Source organism: Solanum tuberosum, unplaced genomic scaffold, assembly GCF_000226075.1.
Source record: "Solanum tuberosum cultivar DM 1-3 516 R44 unplaced genomic scaffold, SolTub_3.0 scf00630, whole genome shotgun sequence".
Classification (NCBI taxonomy): Eukaryota; Viridiplantae; Streptophyta; class Magnoliopsida; order Solanales; family Solanaceae; genus Solanum; species Solanum tuberosum.
The window spans coordinates 117,951-123,713 of NW_006239566.1; positions in this window are offsets into that span (position 1 = coordinate 117,951).

Here is a 5,763-nt window from a genome sequence, read left to right on the forward strand (position 1 = left end):
AAAAACAAAGAGGCATGGACTAAAGCCATACATCTAGAGTATTTTGTAACAAAATATAGGAAAAACAGATAGACATATCTCTGAATTATTGAAAATAGTATACGTATATCCTTTGTTATACTATCGAGACATCAGAGTTCTTACCGTCCAAAATGTGAAATACTTTCTGTTGTGCCGTAATTTTCCTATTTTCTAGAAAAATCACTTTTTGAAATGTTCTAAGTATAAAACAATTTTTGAAAAATACTTAGAAGAGTCGCCACTTAATTTTTTAAAGAAATTAAGAAAACTTATAATTTTCAAAGATTTAAACAGAAAAAATCATTTGAAAATACCAAAGAGGGTTCGGGGTTCAATTTACACTTCGAGAAGGGTTTAAGCATTCGAAGTGTCCGCTAACATGCGGTTGACCTGCGACTTGACTAAAATATATTTTTGACTATTTTTTAGAAAAGGTGATTTAACATAAGAAAGAATAACTTACAATATTTGGTTAAAAAAGTTAAATAAATGACACATTTTATTTTATTTTATTTTTTAGAGAAAAAGGGAGTCAAAATGAAATATTTGACTTGAAAATAAGTGATTAGTATATTAATAATACTAGATTAATTAAAATTTATTTAATTCATTTTGACATAATAATTTAAACCAATTGAATAAATTAAATCATGAATGTCATTTTGAATTAATTGAACAACCCTTTTTGAGAAAATGACTTAAATAAGTATTTTATTTTTAATTAATTGAAAAGGCATTTTAAAGTTTATTTGGGAGAAACCTTAATTTGAAACAATTTTAAACGAACTAAAAGTGTGTTAAGTGAAAAATAAATGAATTAAATAACGCTTCTTTTTAAGAACAAAGAGTTTTAATTCAATTAATGATATAAGATCTTATTAGTAAAATAAATGAACACAAAAAAAATATTAAAAGTAAACCAACACAACAAAAATAACTCGTCTTTTGGGGAATCTAATTAAGTTAATTAAGAATTATAAAGTCAGAATTAAACAACAATAAATAATCGCAATTAAATAATTAAAGAGTAAGGGAGAAATTGAATTTGGGCCTCTTTTTGGGCCAAATTCGCGGAAATTTTGGGGTTTAATCCTAAACCCGTTTTTGGTATACAGCTGATGTATATCAGTGTATATCAGCGTGTATATCAGCCCTTTTCATGTATTTCTTGCTTCGAAACACATGTATTTCCTCTAAGCCCTGTATTTTCATGTATATAATTTATGTATAGCAGTGTATACAACATGTATACAGCTCTTTTTTGGAGCTTTTGGAGGCTTGGTCATCAATTTCCAGCATGTATATTGCCTCCATTTCACTCGATCAAGATGGTGCTGACTCGAAGAATTTCAACTCGGAAAAATGCAAAAAAAGGGAGTCCAAAAGGACTCAGGTTGATGCACATACAAAGAAAATGGAAGCAACATTAGCCAAGTCGCATGAGAATATTCTAGCAACGTTTCAAAGAGTAAACTATACCAGAAAGCATTTTACTAAATGTTTTCAGACATATCTTAACAAGAGTTTCTTAACACAAGGACATGTAAAGGACACGTATTTCATTAATTCAAACAATTATGCTATAATCAAATAATAAATTGTGAAGTAGCAACATTCACCAAACTAATCAGTAAAACATAATTGGAATCACAACAAGAGGAAATTAAATCTAAAAAAAAGAAGCAAATGGATCAAATTGTTGCCAATATTTACACGGGAACACTTAAGGGAAAAAAAAACCCACTACATGAAGCATATGTTTAAAGGAGAGAAATCACAATAAATATAAAGCTAATTAGAATCAAGCCATTCTGCAATTTTAACAAATAGACACTAATTACTATGTCAATTATTTAAAGCCAACCTTCTGTAACTTAAAGCAACAATGAGATATTAAAGCATTATTTAACATGATAAGGGAACGAAAAGAAAACACTAATTTAAACCAATATTTGTATCCTATAAGGCAGTGAATGTCTCATAACAAGAAAAATAATAAACACAGAAAAGAGAGGTAACAAACTTGAATTAGCCAATTTATTAATCCATTTCATACTTAGAGCTTCACTAATCTGGACAAAACTTCAAAATTTTAACAAAATCAACACAAGCTTGGGTCCATAATGTCAACGATATAGTGAGGAACATGATAAAGGCATTTGAGACATGATGAAATAGTGATGTTAGAGATCAAATTCGATACTTCAGATGCGCAAATGAGAAACTAAACCACAATGAAATCCATAATGGACTAAATGTCGAGAAGCCACTAAACAATAAGAAATGTAATCAACAGAGAACATTAAAACAGAAGCAAACCAAAACTGAACTCAAATCTACGAACTAAACAACATCTTGGCTAAGATAGATTAAGATGTTAAACGGAGTTTACCTCCTTAGGAGCAGCGAATCCGAGACAGAACGAGCAGAGGAACGACAACTACGAGCGATATCACCACCACACCGAGACTTTGCCGAAAAGCTTGGATGCAAGCTTAAAACTCTTTTACTATCTAAGTCAATTTATAAATCAATATTTCTCTTCTATCTCTCCCCACTTCTTCCTTGCTTATGTTCTCTCTAGTGTCTATTTTTCCTTTTGTTTCTTGACAAAAAAAATTTCAACTTTTTTCCGCGCCCCACAATGAAGAAGAAGAGAGTTTATATATGGGAAAAGAAAATCTTTTTTTTTTTTTGGGAGGAAATTGGATGGACAGGACGTATTTGAATTTGAAATTCAAGTTCCCTTTTGGATAAGGTTGCTGAATATCCGCAATTTGGTGGGATTTTCTGAATTTTCTGGGATTTTTGCTGAATTTCTGGGTTTGTTGCGTGAAGAAGATGATATTGGGGTAGTGGGGTCGCATGCTGGAATTGGGAATGCTGATGGGATTTTGTGGGCTGGGAAATAAAGGGAATATTGGGCTGATGGGTTGGTCTCATGGGACATGGGCCCAAAATTAGTTTGGGCTGCTGGAAAAGGTAGGAAAGGGGCCCAAAACTTGGTCTTAAATAGGTTTAAGGTTAGGGTAGAAATGGGCTAGAATTATAAAAGGGAAATGACCATTTGAGTTTCAACTATAGCCAATTTGAATTTAAGTAACAAAATTGGCTGAAACTTAAATAAAATGAATTAATATAATCAACTAACGAACTTCTTAACAAAATAAATAATTGAATTATAAACTAATAACTCGAAATTATGACTATAATTTATACTAAACTAATTTAATAAAATACTTACTAAAAGTTTAAAATCTTTTTGAGATGATTTTCGAAATGTTTATAAAATATACTAATTATATACAAATTATATAAAACATATATGTTACATAAAAATTATAAAAAATGATGAAATTGATTAAAAGTAACTTGGAAAACATTTTGAACTTTACAAAGTCAATTATTTCAAATCGTTTGGAATTTAAGAAACTCGATGATTAATATATATTGTGGAGGTCCAAAATTGGGTGTCAACATTCGGTGCACCTTTTTGTTGTATGCACAAGTCATCCTTTGCTGATAAAGCTGACCAAAACAGACGGTCGTCAATCGCTTCTCATCTATTAATGTGAGCTGCTCTAGTCGTGTTTTGACCCATTCAGTATCATCAATTTCAGCCTCGACAATAATTCGAAGAGATGGAATTTCGACTTCCGCAGGTATCAAAGCCTCAGTCCCATACACTAACAAATAAGGAGTTGCACCAATCGAGGTGCGCACTGTTGTGCGATATCCTAAAAGTGCAAAAGACAGCTTTTCATGCCATTCTCTAGTGCATTGAACCATTTTCCTGAATTTTTTTTGATATTCTTGTTGGCTGCCTCCACAGCTCCGTTGGCCTTTGGTCGGTCTGAAATAGAATTGTGATGCACAATTTTGAACTACTCACATACCTTCTTCATCAAATTGCTATTAAGGTTTGCAACATTATATGTGATGATAGTTCTTGGGATACCAAAACGACAAATGATGTTTGAATGGACAAAATTCACGATCGCCTTCTTAGTGACTGCCTTGAAAGTGATTGCCTCCACCCATTTAGTAAATTAATCAATTGCGAGCAAAATAAATCGATGTCCATTAGATGTTTTTGGCTCAATTAGTTCGATGGCATCCATTCCCCAGGCAACAAAGGGCCAAGGAACGGTCATGAGGAGCAACTCTGAAGGAGGTGAATGAATGACATCACCATGAATTTGACATTGATGACATTTTTTCACAAAGCGAAAGCAATCCCATTCCATGGTAAGCCAGTAATATCCTGCTCGGAGTATCTTTTTCGCAAGGACATATCCATTCATGTGTGGTCCACATTCCCCAACATGTACTTCATTCATGATCTTCTCGGTTTCTTTAACATCTACACATCTCAATAAGTTCATATCTGGGGTGCGTTTATATAAAACTTCCCCGCTCAAAAAGAAACCACTAGCCAGACGTCTAATAGTTATTTTTGGGCTTCTATTGGCATGTTCAGGACATTTCCCTGTTTGCAAGAAATTCTTGATGTCTAGGTACCACGGCTCACCATCTGATTCTGCTTCCACAGTCTTACAATAACCATGTTAGTCCCAAAGTTGAATCTCCAAGGGAGTAATACAAGTGTTTCCAGGTTATGGAAGCATTGAGGTCAAAACAGCCAAGGCATCTGCCAATTCATTATGAAATCTGGGAATGTATCTAAACTCGATGGTCCTAAACCTTTTGCTAAGATCTTCCACACATTGTTTGTATAGAAGAAGCTTGAGATCTCGAGTTTTCCATTTTCCTTGAGCTTGCCGAATAAGCAAATCAGAATCTCCCAACACAATCAATTCTTGCACACCCAAATTTATTGCCATATTTATTGCCCCAATCCATATTCCCTTTCTGTTGATTGCTCCATCAAAGTATAATTGCCAGGCTTGATTTTCATCTGGATCTACTTCTTCAACTGAGTTAATCTCTTCATCTGGAAAATATGTATATAATGGTTCGTAGTCGCCATCGACTGAATTCTCTGCCAAGTGGTCTGCCAGAGCTTGAACTTTCATTGCAGTTCGAGTGACATATAAAATGTCAAATTCAGTGAGCAAGATTTGCCATTTCGCGAGTCTACTAGTTGGCATTGGCTTCTGAAAGATGTACTTCAAAGGATCCATCCTAGATATGAGGTAAGTTGTGTAGGACAAAAGGTAATGCCTTACCTTTTGAGCTACCCAAGTTAGGGCGCAACATGTCATTTGCAAGAGGGTGTACTTGACCTCATAACTAGTGAATTTCTTGCTCAAGTAGTAGATAGCTTGCTCCTTCCTGCCTATGGAATCGTGTTGACCGAGAATGCACCCAAAGAAATTATCTGTCACTGAAAGATATAGAAAGAGAGGCTTATCAGGTTCAGGCGGGACCAATACGGAGGTTTGGACAAATATTCCTTGATGTTTTCAAAAGCTTGTTGACAATCCTCCGTCCATCTGACAGCAGCATCCTTTTTCAAAAGTCTGAAAATGGGCTCACAACTAGTTGTGAGTTGAGCAATAAACATGCTGATGTAGTTCAACCTCCCAAGTAGACTAATGACTTCAATCTTATTTTTCGGGGGTGGCAAATCTCGAATGACTTTTATTTTGGAAGGATCCAATTCGATTCCCATTCTACTGATAATAAAACCCAGAAGTTTTCCAGATGGAACTCCAAATGCACATTTTGTTGAATTAAGTTTGAGATCAAATCTTCGCACTCTTTCAAAGAATTTTCTCA